Here is a 25,849-nt window from a genome sequence, read left to right as displayed (position 1 = left end):
TAGCCCCTCATAGCTAAGAAAGTTGCCACAAACAGATTTCAAATATCTCTAATGGTTGAAAAGTTAAGGGGGGTGCAAGTTATTTTTCAGCCAACCTGTATACACGATTTACATTTTAACGTTTATTTCCTGAGAGAACGGTTAAATCCTTGGTCCTGTTACTATATACATAGACCATAATAGAGTTTGATAGCATCTCTATTAAAATCCCAATGTCAAATGGCATACTGGTATGGATTCTATTTTGCTTGGGTTTGAACCAGCAACCTGTAGAATTGAAGGCATGCCCTGTTGGTTACCTATTGTTAAATTATATACTTATACCACTCATATTTGCCCACAATCTCATAGGTTTTGAGTGCATTGTCTTCAAATCTCTCTTGAAAAGGTTAAAGACGTACTTCTATTTCTACTACACTTAACTTTTAGTAAAATATCAGGATTGATAAAAACATATAATTTAACCTAATCCAAGTTTACCTTTACATTGAAAATTCATTTTCCAGAGTTAAGTTATTAATTTAAAATACATTGAACCAACAAAACGAGTTGAAATCCAAGCGGATATTAATCCACTTTTCTATAGCGATTGCTGCAATTTTATCGTACACATTCCGATTTCATTAAATGGTTTCTTTACTTGAAAAGCTTTAACTCATTAATAACGAGGAAAGGGTCTTGGCAGAATTCTCATCGCCTTCCAGAAAGGATTATCATTGAAATATTTAAGCCAAAAAGTAATAAAACGTCAAGTGGAAATGTTTAACTGCAATTTTGTCACATAAATCTACAGTCTATGCAATAGTTTCTTTATATACGGATTAGTGTAAATAGGTTTAATGAGGAAGCAAGGTTTCAAATAAATTTAATACAATATTTATGTAATTATTTCATTACTTTAGGGATATCCCTGAGTAATTGTATATTTTATTAGCGTGTTCTGCTAAATTTATATAATTTGTGTTGATGTTTATGAGGATACATCCAACTTGTTACTTACCTATTGCTGATTTTTACACAGGTAGTTAAAGAAAAGCCAAAATATTAATAATGCTATGAAACAACTATAATTATGTGGATAATTGGAACGTTTTTGATAATCTAACTCAAACCCTTACGCGAAAGCTTTCTTAGAAGGTTAGTAGTCTCGGTGGTTGAATAAAAAGGCCTTAAATTGCCTTGGCAAATCGCAAAAACAATCCAATTTACATGATCTGCTCGGTTTATTTTTAAGTCACGAGAACAGATAATTTCCCCGGCAAAAAAGGGTAAATTTTTACACCAAATTACGAAAGAACTACAAACATGAGATGTTATATTTGTTACAGGCTGTAATCAGCTGGTAATTCAACCAAAACCATTTATTATTTCTTTGATAAAGGATAGCATGGTCCAGTTTAGAGCCATAAAAAGCTCTTGACTTTTTTCAGGATCAAACTAACAACCTTTTGATTACTTAAGTGCACTATACTCTGGGATATTTTGTTCAACACTACACTACAGTAAATTTTCAGATTTCTGTACCCTTTAACTTACTAAATATTAGTTGTTACGATAATTAAAAAAGGTACACGATAATTTACGTTGATTATCGTACCGGCTACAGCCCGCTATCAGCTGTTATCACTGGCTGCGCGGGAAAGATGCGCACAAGATTGTCGTCTGCTACACGCCGCGTCAGTCGCTGCTTGCCGCGTCTCGGTGTAGTGTCGTGGACGTGTTACCCGCCAAAACCGCTTCCCCGGTGTTTCTTAATAGTGAGTCGCCCTTTGGACTTAACTAGTGAGAAAAGGTAAATTTTAGAATTTTAGTTTTTTTGTTAAGGTTTTAAATTATAGTTAAAATAAAAGGAGGGAGTATACAAGTGGGATTATTGTTATCAAGACGAGGACGCAAATGGGAGTATTTGATCTCAAATTAAAGTAGATGATTCAGGAGCTAAGGATAAGGGTTTATTGGTATATGACTTAGTATTGTTACTACGAAACGAATAATTTTCTTTAGCCAGGGCCATTTATCGTCATTAAAGAAACAATGACTGTTTTTATTTTTTTATTTTGAGTATAGTACTCAACTGTGTTTATGTTGCACACAGTAGTTAGAAAAAAAAAACAAAAAAAAAACATTTCTGTAAATAGTTTAAATCTGCTACAATGCTATCAAAGTTTCACTACTTGTTCAAATAGCCTACGAAAATTGAAGTTTAAAGCACTCTTTTCAAAATATTTTAGTGTGTTCAAATGATTCAAAAGATTTAAAACAGTAGAACAAAAATGATAACACTAAGTATTATTATTATTTTCATTGAAACTTAAAGTTGGGAAACTTTTTATGACTGCCATCAAAAAAAGTTATGTTTGTTTTCATGCAAATTGACAATGTGGCAACTAATAATCTTAACAAAACTAAATCAATTAGAGAAACAGGATTAAATAATCCTCCAGTCAGTAATATTACAGTAGTTAAGCTTTGTATCTCTAATACCACACGTAAATTATTGAACACACCAGTTGTATAATTGTTGTGAAATATAAATAAATATTTCATAGTTGGAAATTAAAATACGTCCGTTTAGTTAAAAGTAGTTATGTTGATTTTATACCTCACTTGTAAGCCTGGTAGTTTTACTATGGAAATCCGAAAAACAATATCGAAAAAATTTATACTGAATAAAGAAATTTAAAATACCGTATCGGTTTTATGCTTCACTAATTTTATTTGTATATTATTCCGTTGACCTCTTAATGCTATATGTAATCCGTTTGCATTGAAGTCGTGTTTTTCATAATTAGGAGCAACGTCATAAGAAAAGAGTTTCTTGAAAATTTGAAGCTGCAAAATGATACGAGTCCTAAATATGAATCGTAAGGTTTGTATATTGTAAACTAATTACAACATGCGAAAAACATAGAAAGCTTATGCATATTTCATGGCATAGTTAAATCCTTTTAAAAGCTGGTTTGGCAAGTTTGTTCACGCTAGTTTAAGGCAAAAAAACCTCTTCATGAAACAATATTTTATCTATTTAATCCAATTATTTCTGGATAGACCAGCTATTGACTTTTCACAGGAAAATCTTTGAACGAGCCACTCACATAATGTGCCACAGTCTAAAACTCTATTTTCTACCCTAATTTCTATTACTGAGATAGCTAATGTGGAATGAAAGATGCTAAAGCTTTCACTAAGACGCCCTATCAGTTTATTTGGTTAAAATGTTGACATAATTAAACAGAAAGACGTAACAGCACAATATGTATGTGGCACAATTCAACTACAGAAATTTTCACTAAAACCTAATGACAACTTTAAAAGTAAATGGAATGTTTAGTCACAGACAATAAAATACTTTAGTTCTTCCAAAATTCAAAGCAACTACCAATTTGCCAATACTTAATGACAAAAGCTGCAAATAATTAGCCATTGCAATTACCTAAAGCTAATATCAATTGATATTCACAATCACCAATTCCATCTATTAATCATAAATTACAACAAAGAATGAGATCGTAGGCCATCAAAAGCTTAGCTAATGGGACTGTTATCAGAATAGCTATTATTGTTTCCTTTATGAAGGTAGGAACATATTATCAGCTATTGAGCAAGGTCAGGTCTAAAGGACGACTGATAGTAGAGTTATGGGATTTTTGAGTGATGTTTTATTACGGATGTAAAACTAATTTGTACCTAACAATATGTTTTATTTGAAAATTTTAATTATACTGTGCTAAATTGGTTTAGCTGGGGAGAATCTATTTAAAATCTAACGTTTTACATTGTTTTATATTATATTTATAAAGGTATGGTTGTTTCAAGTGGACACTTTTTTGTTGCTTTCATTTTGTGGTCAACCGTTTAACAAAAACGTACATCTTTCAGGACTTTATACGCAGTAACTTTATTGGCATTTTGTGTACACAGATTTAAATTATTGTTTAATCAAAGATACGGGTTTCTAACTAGTTTCTAAAGCTGGGAACAAGTATTTACGCCAATTAAATAGATTCCTTCTCCTCAACTAAAACATTATTAGTTTTATTTTAAAATTCAATTCGTTCAGATGAATCCTACACCGATGTGTTGGTATAATTGTTAGAAATTCAACACACATAGTATAATAAATTAAGTTTACTTCAAGACGGAATATTATTAGCATAACTTGTACTCAACATCAGGAAACTTCTAGAGATTTGAGTTTCTTCCAGTCGTAATGGTTTGTTTGCGCATGTATTTTCCTTGTTTATTATGTAGGGATTATCGCCAAACCTTGACTGCATATGACGTCATACCTCTGACTGATGAGCCAAAACCTTATACTTAATTTGAATGTGTTTAGTACAATAAATATATTTTATCATTCGAACAATAATTTGTGTTTAGATACAGAAAGTACACGTAGGTTGTTTCGCCTTTTGAGCAAAATTTAGCCATAATAGAAATTTTGGGTACGGTACTTGGGGATCAAGCTTAGCTGGGGGAAAATGAAGCTACGTGTTTATAGTGATATCTATCCCAATGTTTGGTCAAATACTCTCTGTGAAGTATTTGCTCAATGGTAATAATTTGAAATCGTTTATTTTTACAGCATATATGTATATTTTTAATTTGGTTTGTATTCAGTAAAGAACAGCAACTTATATAGGGTAAAGGTTAAACTGTTACAAAGCATTCTTAAATTTTTAATAAACTATTTATATCTAAACCATTTGAAACGTTATTTCCTACTCTTGTGGAATTCCAAGTGTCAAGAATGAGAAAAATTTAATAAATCATAAATATAACTAGCATAAGCACTGAAGTATAAGTTGATCTGCTGTAATCCAACAGATTTGAAATTTCTCGAAAAATGTCCCTGTATAGACATTTACCTTACTTTGACAGCACAGAGAGGTGGTTGAAGGTGTTGGTAACTTAATTTAGCTTTTACGATCTAACGCAAACCGCCAGTGACTAACGTTGCTCTTTTCCACATCCAGATTTTCCTTAAAACAAAATATTCTTGCTAAAAAGTTCTGAATGTATGTATTTTGATAGCCATAAATTAAACATGATATATGTAAAAATTCTTTTGAAACAGGTGATAATAATTTCAGCTCAGATTAAATTCGATATACGAAAAAAATATTTTTTAAAGTACTGTTTGTCAGTGTAGTATAACAAAAAAAAGCAAATGCTGAAAAATATGCAAAAATCCCAAGAAGAAGAAACTAGTAAAACATCAACGCATTTGGGCGTACAGATGGACATACGAGTAATGAATAATTAAAATACGTATTTTACGACTAACACACTTAAAGAGGCTACGATTCTCTCTGTATGCTTTAAATTTAAATTAATGCGAAGTGCATTGCACGGCCACAAGGCCATGATACAGAAGGTCGACTGTGATAGTGTTCATGACAACTTTTACATTTTTAAAATTATATTTTTGACGTCATTAGCACTTCTGTATCTCATTACAATAAAGGATTCGAATCTTATGGGTATGCACTACTAACATTAATGCTCAAGTTCCTCTACTGTAATTAATTCAAGTTTCCCTGGCATTGATATAAACTGTTTACCAAGTTCTAAGCTTACTTCCTCTACGAGTCGCTATTGTTATCATTCAAGGTCGTGCGTTCGCGGATGTCACCTCAACTGATAACTAGTTCCTTTATCATCTAAAGTTTGTTAGGTTTAAAATGACTAAACAGTTCGTGGCTTATTTGGAATGTAATCAAGTTTCTTATCTTGTAAATATTTAATGTTGTTGGAACTTGTTTGTTTTTGCATTTCTTGGGTTTCACCTTTCACCTAGAGTTTGCAAACTGGTTCTCAAAAGGACATTTTGTGTTTTAATTGAGCTAATCATTAATCAGGACAAATTTGGCTTTCAAATAGTTCGAATTTAATAAGAGAGTGGCGTAAAATAAAAATAAAAATATAAAAAACATGTACATTCAGAGAATTCGAGGGTATATCTTGCATGCAATTAAACACCTTATACATTAAAAGCTTGAATAACGTATTCCAATTTTAAAAGATGAAAATTACTGTGAATAAAGCTGAAAAAGCACTGTGAACCATGCAATAGAACTAGAACTCTTAACACTCTGCTGTCACATTGGATTATTGTATTGTTTTTTAATAGGATTAAATATGTATTGATGGTGCCTGGATTATTTTGGGCTTATAGTTTATTACAGTTTTAATGAAAAATGAATACCCCCGCCGCAGCAAACCTGCCGTCTAAGCGAATTTCCATTTGGCCGAATTGATTTTCAATTGATCTATTTAAATAACATTAGGTTTAACGAGTACCTAGGTTTGCTGCTACAAGGAAACTAATAAAGTAGTGTGTTTTTAGTAAAATATTGATAGCTTACTATAAAATAAATAAATTTGCCAAGTTTGATCAAAATATATCCATAAACAAGCAAACTACAACATTTTACAATATTCTCCATAAGAATAACATGGGAATTTTAAATTTACCATTTTTTTAGTTTTCTCCGTAACCAATAACCGTACAAAAACACTTTGATATACTGAATTGTTTGTTTTTTTAAGCTCTTTAAGAAGGTTTAGAGAAAAATTGAGAAATTTTGTGTTTTGAGGGTAAAAAGTGAGAAAAACCAATTTTTACCCCATAAAACCCCCCATAAAACCCTGTTCCCATGGTCCGATCATGTTGGATCGCGAACTCATTCAAGTTTATCCCGCCTTACACCTTCAAACCAAATTTCATCAAAATCGGATAAAAATTACTCAAGTTATCGTGTTCACGGACACATATATATATATATAAATCTATATATATACCTATATATATATATATATACATATATAAAAATTTGAACGAATGGTGTTTTTGGCCTCTGGGGACATTAAAATGAAAAAGTAAATCGGTCCCGGGCCTAAGTCTTACCATGAGACCTACGGTAATAGCTACTTTCCTATAGGGAAATTCGCTAAAATGAACAAAGTCGAGTAGTTTTTAGGTCTTGTCTATAACATAGTTAACGTGTAAACAATTTAACGTCTTTGGTTGTAAAATATTTTGCGATTTAGAGTTATTTGATTATTTACTATACACCAGTGAAGTTTAAGAGACATTTCATCTTCGTAACAGTTACTATATCTAGTTACCATCAGGTTGTTGAGTTGTATATTATTTTTTTCCACGATCCAACCTCTATAGGAATCATAATCTCCACCCGAATTCAGATTAGACACATTGACTTAGTTTACGCACACTCGAAATAACAACTGTAGAAACCTTTACAGGCTTTTGAACGAAAAATTAAACTTGTGAAATTACAGTCAAATATCCATCGTCGCGAATAACAATTTGGTTGTATCCATTATTTTTCACAGCAAGAATGCAACTCCCAACTTCTACATTTGACAGCTCGGTGGTTATTAATGTTTTCTCGGTGACGTCATTTCTCATCTGCGGGAGTTGTACAATACATCGCAAACTCTACCTGCGTCACGTGTGATTTATTGTAATCTTTTAATGCGCTTTCTTGATTTATTATACACAAACCTATTTGAGTGATAATTTATATTTCTGATGTAAGTTTAGAGTGCTTAATCCAGCATTGGGTTACAGGGCCTATAACTGTGGAATGTTCCGTTCCTGAATTGAAGTTGTAAAGATCTTTAGATTTGAAAAAACCTTGTTTTGACCAAAGTCAGAGGGGCTGGTATAAATTACTGATTTCTCTCGAATACTGTTTATGTGAAGTGGGATTTACAAGAAAATTTTTAAAAAGCAGCTGTTTCAGAATATGTTCTAAACTATTTAGCTTTAAAAACTGAAGGTGGAATCTTAGTGAAGAAAAATGAAAGGAAAATGATGAGTATCCCATTAAAGGAAATAGAATTCCAATAAAACTAAGCTCAACTGAAAATAGGCTACAACATATATACCTACATTATTTTTATACTACCATTTTATATACCTATTCAATTTTTTTTAATTTAAGCCTTTAATACGTATACAGGGTGTCTAGCTCCTTAATTCTCTTGTAATTATAGTTGTCGTTTGAAGTTAATACCTAAAAAAAACTCCAAAACGGCTAGGTTTTGGAAAATCGCAATGAAAGGTCTTGGTAATTTAATTAAACATTTAAAGACCTCGTGAGAAGTCAGGTTTTCATTTTACATTTAATTTGGTTACCTTGGAAAAATTATGGAGAGTAGACAAAAATGGGAGTCTTTTAAAATGGGTTAAAAAGCAGAGAAAGTGTATCCTATAACGTCAAATCAAATGTTTAATGATATGTTAAGTAATTTTTAGCACCTCTAAAGTTTTCATTGATACTTCGAATTAAAATAAATATTCATCCAAATCTCTGAAATTTTAGTTTATATCAAATATACACGTCATACACTGTGTTGCATTGAAACCTGGAATCGGTCAAAAATACGGTACGGTATACATGCATATTTTATAACAATCCTGGTTTAAAACCTCCATACGTAAACATTGATAATTAGAACTTTAACAAAGGACGTCTGATACAAGGATAAACCTCTTTATGTCCTTAGAAACATATTCATAAGGGTTTTGATTAATTTCACCAGTCCATCCTGCATTTATTTTATATCCGTCATGCTCAGATAACATGAAATAGTTTAAATTTCTACTTTTATACTACTTATTTTGAATGACTGCTGGCTAATTAGAATTTTGTACAACAATTAAAATAATTTATCCTACTTACGCAATAACAATCTCCTTAGTTGGTATTTAAAAAAATATTAGAAACTAAATATTCGTTAAAGGAATTGAATTATTTATAATGGTTTAAATACCTGCATTCAGTAATCCAAAATGCTGCTTGTGGCAACTATAGTTTCTATTCACAGGGAACCATCTTCAGGCCGTTCAAGGCGTCGTTATTCACCTCCGTATATGACGCCTTGTACGGCCTGAAGATGGTTCCCTGTGAATCGAAACTATAGTTGCCACAAGCAGCATTTTGGAATAATGAATTCAGGTATTTAAACCATTATAAATATTCAAACGTAATCCGGAGGCTAACAACTCTTAAAAATGGAATTGAATTAACTAGAATATTTAGCCCTCAGTATAAGAATTCTAACAATCATTAAAATAGGTACCGGTACCGGGCCTATTATTTGTGTAAACATAAACAATTCACCAATATAGCAATACAATAACGATCACAGGACTAGAGTTAAGTTTCGCAAAGACTTTCACCTATCTAAACATAGATTACCTACGATTTATTATTTGTTGACTTGAGTTCCGTAATGTTTGTCTCATTAATATGCCATTTAAATTACAAACCACCCCTTAAGTACAATTAGGCAAGCCATTAATGAGTTGTGTTGTTTTCCAGTTATCACTTTCTGATAAACAATCCATCGATTTGACACTCAGCTTGTCCAAAACACTGTAGTGTAGGGACGATTCGGTGTTGCTATTATGCCCTCAATGTTTTGGTTTGTTATAAAATTTGAAGTTATGTAAAACTGTACTGATTTAGTTGTAGGTAAACGAACGGTGTGTTTTTTTTTAAATTCAAAATAGTTATTTTTGTATGTGAAGTGGAATAAAGAAACAATATAAATATAGGAAGTTCCTTCAGAAATTCAAGGAAACTAATAACCTCAACAAGGACACAATATTTGAATGTAAAATGCTTTTATTTATAAAAAAAGTAAAAAGAAAACATTTGATTGAATCTGGCTCCAATAGTTAAATAACATTTATTGCTAAAAAAAGTAAAGTGCTAAAATGTATAATTCGTTATGAAAAGTGTAGTAAAATCTTATACAAATTTATCTTTAACGTATATTATTGTCACTGAGAAAATAATTTTTTTTTACAAGGACGTGCCTCTATCGTAGTAAAAACGCAAGGCTTACGGCCTTGAGGCACCGGTTCAATTATAACTATTCTCAAATCGCTTAAGGCAATATTTAAAACCTGGCTGTTTCAAGGGAAAAATATCGATTGGATCCATCAATATTCCAAATAATCCATCAAACAACAGTTTAATTTTTATAACTGGATTACCAAACTGATTACATTTTCAACCAACTACCTACATATATTTAATTACTTATTTAAATAAGTTATTTAACATTATCCAAACATATACCCACAATCTGAATTGGAGTTTAATAATTGCGTTGGAATTAAAGCAATTCTCTCAACACGTCATGATATCGTATCCTGGGAAGCGATAAACCTATTACCTCCCTAAACAATGAAATACTTGAGAAGATTGAAAATACCACTGAGCGAGTTTTATACACAATTCGTTTCACGATCTCTAATTTTCAGATTCAGCGGACACACATTGTATGTGGATGAATGTTTATTTTTTGACACATGTGAATTGTAGCTTGAAATGTGAAAATTTTGAATATTTACTTTCATTAATGCACAACATGTGATTCAACTGAATTGTATTCATTTATTTACTTTGATTGAGTTAGCGTGACAGTTGATTTGAAGTTACAGTACGCATAAAAACCTCTAACAAAAACTTTAACTATATAACCTTTTACCGAAGATTGAAGACTTATAAACGTAGTCTTGAATCTTAAAAAAGGCGTTCTTCAAATAGTTCTATTAACTCGTCAATGCTTTATCACACAGATAACAACTAAACATGAAAACCGACGAGAAAAGATTTTAAGTGAGAGCAAATAACAATAATATTAAGCGGATGTATGGTGTTTGCAAGCAGATGACAAGTTGTGAAATGTTTTCGTGTGTTTTTGTGTGCTTATGACGACATATAATACGCCAGGCATGTAGAGGATTATAACTTGGGGTTCGGATTGGAAATTGACCTTTTGGTGTGAAACCAGTGGTTTTTGGGGAGAACGGGATCCCTTGACAGTATCAATAGTATTTAATCTTTAATTTAGGTAAACTTAAACCAAAGACTAAGATGTTTAAATATTAAATTAATTTTTGTAACAATACACAGTATCGTTTCTTTCTGTTCGGTTTTGGATCAGAAAGTCTTTGTTTACAAAAAGGGACTGGTAAAGCCAGCCGGAGTTCGGTAAACACAGCTGACCAGTTTTGCAATAGACGACAACTAACAATGCTATGATGTCGACAAAGCTACCTCCTCCTCCTCAGCCCGTATAGACTAGGCCATCGCAATAATGCAAGTATCACTTCGGTTGACGTGCGTCAGCATGTAGAGTGTTGTGATCATTAACATTCGAGACGACGCATTACGAATGCAGTGAAATCTTCCCAAATTAGCTGCAAGATAAATCTAAAACATGTATGAGTTTTAATGTTTACTAAGAGGCAAAATGTTAGAAATATAAGTAAGGTTATGTTAGTCTACATGTCTAAAGCAAACACTAAACTTGTAACATCTTGTTGCTGGTAGAATGGTGGAAAATATTATACGCAGCACCTTAGAAGGTGTTTACGGTACTCGCATGAAATCCCGCGATCGAAGCCTCACACGGGAATAAAGCCATGTTCGTACTGAAAACAACAAGACTACTCCCCGGTCTTGTAGCGTAATACACTATTAAGGTCGATTCACACACATCATTTACGGCACATCACAGTCCAGTCACTTCAGGCACGGCACAGTTAACAAAAATATTCTTTAATGGATTTTCTATTGCGCTATCTACTCTCATCGGTTGCAGTCCCGTCGCTCTGTCGGCATCCATCAGTCAATTTCAGATTTCTTTCCACCGATATTTTAGGATTGTTCGGAGTCCTGACGGACCTGTTTGTGGTTATAAAATAGCGTTATTGTTATTTAATTGGTTGCGTTTATATTTAGGGTACTGTTTGTAACAATCAACAAGATGGACAGTGAAAATTTGATAGAATATAGGTTTATGATAACAAAAAATTTGACTGTAAATAACTGTAAATATTAGAGACGGAAGACTGACTGAAACCAACTGACGGACAGATGACTGACAAATTGCTGAACTGTAATTGGACTGTAACGGAACTGTGACTGAACGGAAATGTGTGAATCGACCTTAACAGGGTAGTTTTCACGGTACAAAAACCTACATAAAAAAATTCAAATGTCTGTATTGAAACGCCTACATAAGTAATAAGAGCAAAAAATATTATGTTTGTAAATGTATGTATTGACAGTTGGATAAAAATATAATATATACATATATACATAACAGCAAAGTGTGGTATATATAGACTACATTGACTAACAATGGCAGAAGATGCGGCCATTGATTTGTACGAAAGCAAGCGACCTTTGCAAGGCTGGCCTTAATGTCTTAATGTCCTAACGGGCCGATAGTAATGGTGATTAATGGCTTAGGTGGGAGAGGCTCTGCAATTACGGATCACAGGTTTAGTTCCCTGAAAACCTCCACTTGATGGTACCAACTGTAAAGGTGTTACTGTCGCAAGCTTCTTAGCTGCACTCATGCTTTGATATAGGGTGACAATTGATTTGAAGTTAAACATAACAACTTCAAACAAAAACGTTAACTATAGCTATTACTAGCTGTAACCCGCGGGCTTTGCCCCGTTTAACTTCTTAATTTTCAAGATTATCTCGTTCGCATGGCTCAATCACGTCCTGGTTGAAGTTTGTTCGCTACGCTCACTCACCTTTAGGCTGGAGCTCGTTCGCTGCGCTCACTTGCCCTCAGGTTACCTCGTTCGCTACGCTAACTCGCCTCCAGGTTGAAGTTCGTTCGCTGCGCTCACTCACCTTTTGGTTGCAAATTAGCTGTTGTCATAAATGTAAAAGAAATAATAGTGCTGCACCCTGTTGGTAATCCTTGTAACTTTAATGCTATTGAACATCATAGAGCAGAACCAACTTGTTTAATTGAAACAGCTGTTAAGATTCAATAATTCCATTTCTCATAAGGTTAACATGGGAAACTCCAGAACCACTGGGGTGGAGCCCGAAAGGATTTTTGAAATAATAATATGCCTATATGTTAATTGGGAATGTGAGCTATCATCATGCCAAATTTCAGTCCAATCCGACCAGTATTTTTCGCATTCACTTGTCAAAAACATACATCCATACATCCAAACTTTCTCATTTATAATATTAGTAGGATTATGATAGCTTCAACGTTGCTGGTGATTAAATTCTATTTATATATAACAAACAGCAGCCTTGCCAACCTTACAAAATACTACCTGGTTTACAAAAGATTTTAATTAAAACCATTACACATTTTGTTTATTTGACAGATGTTTTCTGGCAGTCATTTATCTCAAGCACACTATTTGTCAGTTAAGGAAGTGTAATTTTAGTAAGAAAATGCCCTGTAATAGAATCTACATTGTACTGGTGGCACGGTGTTTTATTTAATACTTAATTAAATCGTTTTATCTGAAATGGTGACCATACAAAGTAGGTATTTTATGCCAAGTATGTCTGGAGATGAGTTAGGATGAGTGGCGCGGTCTTGTAGTCTTGTTACTGGCTGAGGCCGACAGGTTCCTTAGACAGGAGTGTAATTAATATCCCATACCACAAATGGTAATTAAGGGACCCACAGTTTATAGTGGAATCCGAACCAAAAGTTTTCGTTGTAATTTACGAATTTCTAATTATCAGGATAGTACTGTCACAGACAATATAATACTGTAATAAACTGCGGATAGTCGTAGTACTGTGCGGACGTTAATTTTGGATATCCTCGTTTGTGGACTGTGAATTGTTGGACTATGTTGTCATTGCCAATATGGAAGCAAAAAAACTGAGTTGAACCTTTAAAATTATAGCTTAGTTTACAAAGAAGCCCCATTTTTTGGGTCTGTTTTCAATGAATCGTGTTCTAAACTCAATTCTACTTATCGAACTTTGATTTCGGGAACCTGTTCATAAAAACATTGTATATGTTTTATTTTAGATCTAAAAATCTACATTACTTTTGATGCAATTTCGGTGATAGTATAAAAATTTTTTATAATAACAAGTAACTATTGCTAACTGGTACTAGAATCTCAAAACTTCAATTAAAATCAAAATACTTAGATTGAACTAAAGATAGCCTTTCAATTAGTGACAGTCACAGTCCAATTTTAATTAATGGAATGTACATTCGTTTATGGATAAAAAAGTAACTTGTTTTGATAATGTGATTTACCTTTAAATGTCCATCTTTTCATCAAGCAATCTTCATCAACACCTTTCTTGGGTGAAATTAGATTACGTAATTGGCAAAGCAAATTCTAAACACGTCATAAATACCTACATGATGGACAACTGTGTGATCCTAATAATGCCCTGTTTAGACTTATAAACTTTACATTACTTCATAAAACGTCAATTATATATCAGTATATGTATAGATATTGTTCGTAATGTGTAAATTTAAACCTTACAAAAGTATAGGTTCTTATTTAATGCCCAGTAAACATGATAAATGTTAAAATTTTATATGATTCCTGAATGTTACCTGTTTTAGCAAGACTCAGGAACACATGTATTTCCAAATTAAATTTTGTAAACAACTTCAAAGTGAAACAATGTAAATAGTTTCTGGACGATATTTTTGTATTTATCTCTCTCTTCCCAGAACTACAACAGAGGAGCGCAGGCTGCAAGCAAAGTGGTTTATCAGCCTTTGATTTATGTTTCTATTCCAGTATATGATTTCTGTTGGTTCACTTTGGCTCGAATCCAAACATGCAGTTGCTCTTATATGGTTTGTTTTTACTTACTATTTATTATTGTCGACAGAGGTTTAATTGAATTCAGTGGTTTTGTAATGTGGAACTTCTGCCCAAAAGACTCGGATACGAATTTAGCCAGTCACAATGAAAATTTACTATGATAATACTGCTACGAATTGGTGGTTTAAGTCCATCATAAGCTGTATGTCTATGTCTATCTATATTAAGAGATAATTTTTTCTCTTAGGAATATTTCTTCACAAATTACAATACGAGAATTCAATTTTCACATTCGTTGATTGAATGTCATGTACCATATACTGATTCATTGTTACTAACAGTAAGCTGTAAAAAATAAATTTTTGCTAAAACTTAAATTAATTGAATATTCTGAAACTTCAAAAGGTTAATATGATTTAACAAAACATACAATCCACTTTAAAAAAGCTGTTCAGCTAATTACAATAGACCAGAACAGATTATAGTCATACGACACTATTAATTTAATACGATAGAGTTACTAAACTGTGTATAAACCCCAACTGAAATTGAATATCAGCGTAGAATGTATTGAATTAACTTGTGCAGCTTTGTTACTAACTATGGCGACTGGTTAATTTAGTAAGGACCATATTAAAGTAACAAAAAATGGATCAATACCCAACCCAATATCATTGAGCGGGAGAGATCAATCATGAGGGGGGTCGAACTGGCCTAGTGAGAGCGCGGGACTTCAGTCCCTGAGGTCCTGGGTTCAAATTCCGCCAAATCACTTCTAATCATTTTATCTAAGTTATAATGCCGCGACCACTCCTAAGAGATATAAAAAATTTTCTAAGAGATATAAACTTATCTCTTTATAGATAGACGTACAGCTTATGATGGACTTAAACCACCAATTCGTAGCAGTATTATCATAGTAAATTTTCATTGTGACTGGCTAAATTCGCATCCGAGTCTTTTGGGCAGAAGTTCCACATTACAAAATCACTGAATTCAATTAAACATCTGTCGACAATAATAAATAGTAAGTAAAAACAAACCATATAAGAGCAACTGCATGTCTAGCCTGAAATAATGTGAAAAACAATCCCGGGATTGTGTCTAGGACAAAAATATCATTGAGCAATAACAACTCTAAAAATCTACTTATAGTATTCTTTTAACAAAGCTTGTTCCTCAGATACTTAAAACATTAAGAAGTAACTCAGTTAAGCAAGGTAGTTTTTAAGGCTTCCATTTGAGGAAAATGTTTCAATGCTACAAGGACAATGAACTACGACCGGGCGTTACTTAGGACTTGACTGGAAACACCCTGATTACAATAAGTGGAAATAACTAAGCAGAACGTTGAAATAATACAGTTTTATATCTAAAACAAAACCAATGTTAAGGGCTTATAACAAAGACTTTGTATTTTAAGTCAGTCTAGTAATATGAAGTTCCAATTCAAGGGGGAAATAAAGAGATAAATACATCGCTGATTTAGGCAAGTCACATTTCACATAAAATACTGCTTTGACAGTCAAAACATGGATGGAATGTGTTAAGACATTTTGAACTTTCAGATTATTTAGGTAATATTTTATTTTATAGTAAGTGTTAGTAGAGTTACTGATGAACTGATCTAGAGATTATTGCAAACATATCAAATAAATTTTATTTGTGCACAGGAATATCTGCATTATAGGGTCAACAATTCAATAATAAACAAAAACTTATTCTGCAAAATGAAAAAAAAAATATATAGGCCTACAAAAAAAATAAATTAAAAGAATTGTTTGGAAATCAATCAGTGTTGGGATGGCAAGATACACTAAGTACAAAGCCGATCGACATCGAAGTAAAAGAACTGAACCAAATCGTTGGCATTAATATATTCTCCGCATTAACGAAACAATGCAAATCTTCTGTTGGAGGCCACTCGTAAAAAGAATCATGCAAATTAGCTCGTGCAGTAGTGAAGCCTGAGGAGATTAACTGACTGTTTTATTTTACTTCACCTGATTCTTAGTTGAAAAGAAGTGCAGTAATACAAATCAATCTCCAAAATAAAATACAAAGAAATGTTTATTTTCAAGAACTCATAACCCTCCAAAAAGCTTTTGACTCTAATAAAAACTACAGCTTACAACACATACTACTGTATATTAATTGTTGTTGACATGGGGTAGCTTTGGTTTTGCAGTTTAAATTATAACTTATAAATTAGTTATATTATCTTTTTGGAAGACACTATGTGCTTGTAATTTCTTTAGTATTATTTTGTAGATTCCCGGTTCTTAGAAATACTTACTTTTGGTTAAAATATCAGTGTTAGCTTCATGCAAGTATATTGAGGGGATTCAGGTCAGGTAAAATGAGGTTAGGTAAGCTGGGCAATATAGTAGGATGCAGAGGGTTGGTAGATAATTCCCCACCTTAAAGCTTGTAAGACTGTCCTTAAGTTTTAAGTTATACATTTTCCTGAATCACAAAATATTGTTAATACATTTTTATGTCCCTCGAAAGATTGTTACTAACGAAACTTATGTTAACTTTTTATTTAAAATTCTGTTTCAGTAATTAACACAATTACCTATCTTCTAAATTAATTTCTGCTTCATGTTGTTAGTATCCGGATCACTGGTATAGTAGTAAATAATGGTTTAAATACCTTATACTGTCAAAGTGGTCCCTAGTAGTCTATATGCTACTGCAGTTTCATTCCCAAGGAAAACTTCTTCAGGCTGTACATAAAATATTTGATTCCAGAGGAAGTAGTCAAAGTTTAAGACCCTTCGTGCGTATCGTTTCCCGTTACCAGGTTTTTGTAGTGTTTATTTGTTTTATTTGTGCGTTCGTCTGTGATTTGTGTAAATGTGACTTCGATGGATTTTAACTTTCATGACTTCCTCTGCGATGAAATTTTATGTCCTTCACAGCCTGAAGAAGTTCCCCTTGGGAATAAAACTGCAGCCTATATACTACTAGGGATCCCTTAGACAGTATAAGGTATTTAAACCATTATTTACTATACATTTATGGTTCAATATGAGAACCTAAGAGTAGTGCAAAGATTAGTATAACTTAATTCACACACATATTGACAATGAAAATGTGGAAACCATTTCTAATTTATTATATTAACAAGCAGGTAAAGGACTAAACATTTGAATTTTAAAAACATATGTTTGAAAAGCTTCTAGTTTTTACTCTTTAGTATAAGTATTCATTCAGCTCATTGGAATTCAACATTGTAATTCATCATTGGAACGGTTGCCGCATTCCTCTGAAATCGAATTATAAATCAACTATTTCCTTCTTAACATCTAGCAGTGGATTGTGTCTTGTAACATTGACAAGCCCTGACTCGGCGCCCCGCAGTCCCTTATTGAACAGTCGATGAGTAAAGACAATTTCTTGTGAGTTGTTTGCGATTGTTGAGAGAGAGAGAAAACTCTTACAAGTCGGAAATTTGTGTTTTGTCACATACGTAGTGCCACTTAGTTTTCGCAAGATATTCTGGTTTGCTTTGTCATTTCGATTGAATTTACTGTTTCCTAACCTTAATTCAAATAAATGTTAATATCAATTTGGTTTTTGGATTAAAAGAGTGACAGTGTAAATGTTTTAACACACAATCGTGTACGATTCAGTTATTTAAATTGATAGTGGTTTTTGATTATGCTTATCTTCGTCAATGTTATTATTTTGTGAGGAAATGGTCTGTGTATTTGGCTTGTTACTTCCTTAAACTTAATAGTATCATTAATTGATGACCGAATGACAAAAATGCATCATTAATCTAAATTCACGATTTCCGCGACAATTGTATCCAACACCATCCAACATTAATGTCTGCAATCACTTGTTTAATTAACTATTCAAGGTTTATGATAATTTAAACTTTAATATTTGATGTCTCGAACATAGTTTGCATTTTTTAGTTTGCATGGTTTATTCTTTAGAGGCAAATCTAAACCATCTAAAAGGTGATTGTAATTTGTATTGTTATAGTTCTTTAATTGCGCATAAAAAAAACTGCTGTACTACTGCGCATACTGTAGTAGATGATTACAAGAAAAACAAGTATCCCGTATCTGTAGAGAATTTTGGTACCTTAAATGAAAAATTTAAAGTGTTTAAGTTGACAAATTTCACATAAATTATCAACGCATCTATAATAGAGTTATACTTTATTACAATTTTAAATTCTTCAATAACGAAATGTTCTGGAGACTACTGTAACGCTTCCAAGAGTTTCATTGCCATTTGATAAATGAAGAAGTTTCAGTTTTATTCTTTGAGTGACGTGTTTCAACGATGGGGTTTCTCAGCTACATTGCAATATACACCTGCAATATTATGTGTAGTAGCATTTAAGTATAGCTATAAGTGGTCTAAAAATTCATGATGTAATCAATCTGTTAAATTATTTCGGAAAAAACACGCAATTTATCCTTTCAAACTAATCCTTTGTCTATCCTTTATTCATCATCATTTCTATCTTTCTCATATTTTATTTATCATCGTCATCATTCATTCTATGAAACAAATCCTTCTTCCAGTAGACTCATCAAACTATCCTTTATCCACCGAATTCCATCCTTATTCTATCAAACTCTTATTTTAGCGAATTTCCCTATAGGGAAGTAGCTATTACCGTAGGTGGCACGGTAAGACCTGGACCCGGGACCGATTTACTTTTTCATTTTGATGTCCCCAGAGGCCAAAAACACCATTCGTTCAAATTTTTATATATGTATATATATATATATATTTAACCGCAGGGGGCTCACGCTTGCGTGGGTTCGTGGCCTGGGCGACCACGCGGACCCTAGCTCTCCCAGAGGGGAGGTAACTGCCCGGTGTCAGACCCGGCACTTCAGGTAGACCACAGTTATGGACGACTGGTAAGCGCCAGCCCCTTAGGGGGAGCCTCCAGTGACATTCCCTCCATTCAGGGTGGGGGGGGTGTTTAGCTCTCAGTGACGCCGTTAATTCCGCCTCTCCTCAACTACCTGTAACTGTGGTTGTGACTGAGTCCTACCTGTTGTGTTCGACTGACATTTTGTGAGGCATATCCTCGACTATGGAAGTAGCCTCGTCCTGGGAGGTGAAATACCTAGCCCCCAGAGGGGAGGTAAATGCTCCGTGTTGGTATCGGCATTTCAAGTTGGCCACAGACATGGTCGACTGGGCATCGGGTCCCAGTGACATTCCTTTATCCAGGATGGAGGGGTGTTTAGCTCTAGGAGAGATGGAAGTACATCATAATCTCTAACCTACCTGTGTCTGTGGTACTTTGGGCTTCGGCCTGCTTGTGGTGTGCGACCAGCATTCAGTGGGCAAATCCTCGACTTTGGAAGTAACCTTTCCTGGAGGTGAAAACGGGCAAGTACCCGCAGCTCACGGGGACACTCAAGGGCAACGTAACTTTCCGCAGTGTGAGGGCAACGGTTTGTAGGTACTTATGCAAACCTATCCCTGTCTCTGAGCACGGACGGTATGGTTATCTTGAGTGTGGGGGGTTCTTCCCGGAACCTCAATTGAGTCAAGGGTGTCGCCACCTCTGGTGGATAGGTTCATCCGGGTGGGTCCCACTTCTATACCTGCCTCCTTTTGGGAAACCCTGATGGCCTGGCAGTGATGTTGGGTCTGACGGGCAAACGAAGTAGATCGGGTGCTGGGTCCGAGCCCGCCAGGGGTATCTGGGGATCTATCGCTCTGGATATCTCTGGTTCCCAGCAATGGGTCAGGCCTCGATCGGGCAGCGGTGTAAATGGGAGGTTGGGGTTCCCCCCGTCAGCGTGCTGATGGTCCCCTTCCTCCTGGCTATTGATGGCGGGTTCTGCCTGTCAGGGATTAGATAGGTCCCGAGTGTTGCTTGCACTAAATGCGTCGGGGCGCTCTACTATGGACCTCTAGGTTCCGACCTAGTGGAACCCAGGTGGAGTGACGCTTAAACAAGCAGCCGGAATCCCTGGTTAGGATTGAGGGGCAACCCTCTTTCCGAAGGGTCTGCTTCGGCAGCCGGCGAGCCTGATGACCTTAAGTCATCCGCCCATGATGTGCTAAAGGTTGATGCGTAAGCTTCGGCCTACATCATGGGGCCCGGGTATGTCCTGTAGGATAGGTACCGGGTAAGCAGTCAGGGGGCTTCGGCTCTCATGACAACAAATAATAATAAATAATAATAATAATAATAATATGTATATATATATATATATATATATAGACTTATATATATATACGTCCGTGAACGCGATAACTTGAGTAATTTTTGTCCGATTTTGATGAAATTTGGTTTAAAAGTGTAAAGCGGGATAAACTTGAATGAGTTCGCGAACCAGCATGATCGGACCATGGGAACGGGGCTTTACGGGGGGTTTTATGGGGTAAAAATTGGTTTTTCTCACTTTTGACCCTCAAAACACAAAATTTCCCAATTTCTCTTTAGACCTTTTTAAAGAGCTTAAAAAAACAATTAATTTAGTATATAAAAGTATTTTTGTTCGGTTAATAGTAACGGAGAAAATTTAAAAAATTTTTAATTTATAATTCCCATGTTATTCTTATGGAGATTATTGTAAAATATTGTAGTTTGCTTGTTTATGGATATATTTTGTATTTTGATCAAATTTATTTATTTTGTACTAAGCTATCAATATTTTACAAAAAAACACACTTTATTAGTTTCCTTGTAGCAGCAAACCTAGGTACTCGTTAAACTTAATGTTATTAAAATATATTTAATTGAAAATCAATTAAGACAAATGGAAATTCGCTTAGTCGGCAGGTTTGCTGCGGCGGGGGTATTTTATATAAAAATCCCCAAACAAACCATCATTTAACTACACAATTAATAGTTATTATTCTTGTTCCAAACCATGCTTTATTCCAATAAACATATCTTAAATTCATCCCAATTAAAAAAGAAAAATATACAATATTTAACTATGTTATGATGTACTTTTTAGTTAACAAAAAGAAACATGAAAACATTTCAATGTTCGCAAAAGTTTTATTTTTTACACTTCACAAAGTACTGTTAAAGGCTCAGAGTGCTATAAATTCACATAACCGTCTCATGCAGAAACTAAGCGGACCGTATCGAGTCGTACTCTGGAAAGTTTGAAAGGCAATATTATAAACTAGTTGAACTTTATGCATCTCATGTAGTATTACATGGTATCCATCTAGAATTTGTAAGTATAAATTTAACTTGGAGTATTAATATCTTGGTAAATGTAAACGTCTATGTGTAATATTATTTTAGTAGGGAACACCTGGAAATGTTTAAATTATTGTTTTAGGCTATATCAATTATGATATGGGTTTACTTTCTGTGTCTTTCAATAGTGTTTTCATTTTTTACTTTGTGTGTATTTTCTGCCATTGAAATGTAATTAACGGTAGGAAACTGTCTAAATCTTGTGAAGCAAAATTTTTGACGGACTAATTGCATGATAATTTAAACTGTTGGTGTTGAAATATTAATTAGTAAATAACTTCAAACCACATTGAATGTGTGGAGCATGTGTTTAAAATACCAAATCTTTCTAGCTTTAATTTTTAAATAGCATTAAAAACACAATACTAGTGTTTAGTAGCGATTGTTCGTTCGTTCGTTTTGTGAGGATTATATGGGAGTTCAGAGAAAACCTAGATTGTAAGCAAATGAGAAAAGAATTTAACAAATAAACGAGATTTTTATTTTTGATGTTAGTCCTTAATAACCTTTATAATATTTAATGTAAACATTTCCTTTATCAATATTTGATCTGCTTCCCTTCTCTCAATATCCCACGTTATACCTCGAGGGTCACTCAAATGTTTTGATAGGTGGATGGAAATTTAAAACACTCCCAAGCTTAGGGGGATTTGGTTACCTTGGATAGGCTTGGTTACCTACAAACACCAAACAATATTTTCATATTTTTTTTTCTTTTCCTAAAACAATAAATATTATCTTTGAGGTATTGCAAGTCAATTCATCCATATCTAAACTGATACTATTACTAGTAAATTAAAACCTAACTTTATACTATGAAACAATAATGACCCGATAGCATTGGTAAAAAATGGAGTTGACTTTTGGTTCCATTGAACATTGCTTAATTTGATGCTCCTACGTAATAAAAGTAAGTTTTTGGCATGCCACCTCTTGAATTTTATATGTCCTGCCTAGGGAGCTAGGTTCTAGCCGGGAACTGTTTTAAACATAAACTTCATGCTAGTCCTAGGATCACGGCATTATCACAAAGATAAAATCCATCGGTTGTTTGCGGGATTTGAACCAACATCTGTGCGTACATTGGGGCACACCAAAAGCACATATTTAGGATGAAGTACCTAATGGACCTTTGATTAAATGTCCATGGTATAGGCATACTGGTAAGTAATTTTACAAAACAATGTACCATGAAACACATCTTCAGCATGTAAGAAAAGTAGAAAGGGTTCGAGAATAGGACATACTTGTTTGTAGTCCTGAGAAATAAACCCCCATTTATTTACGTCTTTTGTTGCTATTTGTTTTTAATATATGTTACACGTACTACCCCGCCAAGACAATGGTTAATTCAAATGAATACATTCATCGACAAAGGTGAATTGATTATTTTCATTGTTACTGTAGTGAAATGCTTAACGATTAAATGCCGCTAATATCCTTGACTCTAGTGGATTCTTTTCACTAGAGGGAGGAAAATTATTTGAAGCAATATTTTTTTTGAAAAAGTTAATAATAGAATCAGCTTGAGTCAAGAAACTAGTCTGCTAATTTTGATGATAAAAACAGTCCCGATTAATAAGAGTATTAGCGTATCGTTGTTGGTAACACAAACTTATATTTGTTGTGTAAACACAAAATAATTAATTTTGTATTTATTATTTATCCGTACAGTACATTTTACCATTGCCATTTAGAACATGTAAAAATATACCAGCAATTTCAGGTTGTATTTATTATTGTGTTCGCGGGGTAACATTTGTGTCCTGATTATGGTAACTGTTCTTCACATAATTGCATAAAAATATTTAAGCCATTTGGGAGTTATTTTATCAAGTTAAACACTGCATGAAGCCTTAATTTATCAAATTACGTCCAAATAGCTTTAATAATAAAGCTGTTAAAAATATTTTTTATTACACGGGAAAATGTTTTTACGACCCTCTGTCAAATAGAGCTAGTGTCGAAAAGAGTGTCAGTACTTGGTAAATTAATAAAATATTTACAAATTTACCAAACTGTATGAAATTATAAAAAATAATAATTTGAAAAGGTATTGATAAACACGTTTATATGACTCTAATTTTGATTAAAATAATTTTATATCTTAGTTCTCTATGAACAGTCAGAAACTGAAACGACATAATTCTATAAAAATCTATGAAAATGATTTACGATAATAATTACGGATTGATTTTAGATTTTGGTCCCTTATCAACAAGTTATAAAACGTGGACAAAAGCGACCTGATTTATTTCATAATGCAAACGCACAACAAGTATCGCGAATACGTGAAAGTTCATTGCTTAAGTTCGCGTTCAATGCTTCCTTTCAAATCGGTAATGAACAACCGAATTGGTTTTCGTGAATAGGAACGGTTTTCATTGATCTGATGAGAAAATATTAGACCCAGGTGGTATTTTGAAGAGTTTAAGTATTCATTTTCTTACTACAATGCATTTTTGATATAGATGTAGCTTCTGGTGATTAAGTTTGTATATTCTATATCTTATAACTGCAAATAAATATGATTTTGACTTTACTCGTGCTAACCCAATAGTTTTTAAACATATGTACCAAATTATTAAATAAATCTTTAAGTAAAGGAATGACAGTTAAAGCAAGTACAAGTAGGAGTAGGATTAGTTTTTTATTTATTTATTTATTCATACGGTAAACACCTTTTTACAATCAAAAATACATAAGTGGCAAGTTACAAGATAAATATTTATAAATATATATATATAAGTCAGATTCTGATTCATCTTGCTAGACAATAAAAAGATTGGTAACATGAAAAATGACATATGAACAGGATTGTACCAAAAATGCGTTGACAAAGATTGGATCATACCATTGACTATTGGATACAGAAGAAGACATCCCATCTATATGGATCAGCCGTCGCCAATCTTTTACTAAAAAAGAATGTAGTTGCGTGAGCCAGTCACAGATTGCGCTGGTTTCTAAAACTCTATTTTGTACCTTATTTTTTGTTACTGACATAGTTGCTGGGTCACAACAGTTGCTATAGCACATAATAAGTCCTTCCACAGTTTGACTTGGTAAAACCCCTTGTGTAATTGGCAGAAATCAGCGCAGAAGTCAAGCGATGTGGGTTGATATAAGATAATATAAATAAGAGTTATATTGTATTCACCATCTAAGGATTACTAACTTATATTATTTTTCTGTTTCAGACCAACACTTTTAACCGTAATGCTCCTCCGATATTCTATGTGCTAAAGAGGTACGTCAAAACTCCATTTAGATGCTGATTTTATTCTCAACGTTACAAATTATTATCATGAATACCATATAAATAATAAAAATAAATAAAAATGCCTTTTATTAGTATTATTACCATATTGCTATTCAAACAAAACACCTTTAGACAAAATAGATCAGTTACTTAAGATACGCAATTCACGTTTGGTAAAAACTTATTATAATAGTCGTGCTCAAAAACCTATGAATGTTTGCATAAAATATCCCTTGTTCTTAAGAAACTTACACCAAAGTTTTACTCATTCAATATATAATTTTCTAATATAACTTAAATTCAATTTGAACTATTGTATAAACTAAAAAACCTAGAGACAAATCACATAATTTTAGTAGATTGATGCCAATTTTAAATAGACCTTTTTAACCTGTTTCAGTGTAATTTAATATAATCCAGACTTCAAAATATAGAAAGGAAGTCCAACTCCATAATGAAAAAATCCCTCCCCCAAAAATAAAACTGTGTTATTCCGTTAAAAGATAATGTGTGTGAAAACTATTTGGCATACATTTTAAAGGATATAAAACTCATGTAAGGTTAATAAGATTTTATCATGTGCTGTTAAATATTACCTGATCACTTTTAAAATCGTAATTAAAGAGTGGAGTGAGTCGTCTAATTTTGTGAAAGCCCTCTTTGCCTGAGAGGCATTTTACTTTTTCTAGATATGTGAATATATAGCTTAACGTGACACCAAATCACCATGTTATATAAA

At 33.3% G+C, this 25,849-nt stretch overlaps 1 protein-coding gene across 1 annotated transcript in view; it reads left to right on the top strand.

Annotated features, from left to right (window-relative positions):
- The first annotated feature begins 1,680 nt into the window (after window positions 1-1,680).
- The window catches only part of LOC128991511 (adenylyl cyclase 78C-like), a 178,129-nt gene continuing 153,960 nt past the window's right edge, over window positions 1,681-25,849 (top strand). Inside the window, exons 1-2 of the mRNA XM_054414450.1 lie at window positions 1,681-1,792; window positions 25,049-25,098. The gene's annotated coding sequence lies outside the window, so the exon portion shown is untranslated. The remainder of the gene's footprint in view (window positions 1,793-25,048; window positions 25,099-25,849) is intronic.

This window comes from Macrosteles quadrilineatus, unplaced genomic scaffold, assembly GCF_028750875.1.
Source record: "Macrosteles quadrilineatus isolate MER2022 unplaced genomic scaffold, UCM_ALF_1.0 Scaffold_4__1_contigs__length_99947679, whole genome shotgun sequence".
NCBI classification, from domain to species: Eukaryota; Metazoa; Arthropoda; class Insecta; order Hemiptera; family Cicadellidae; genus Macrosteles; species Macrosteles quadrilineatus.
This window is presented reverse-complemented; position numbering and strand designations above follow the sequence as displayed.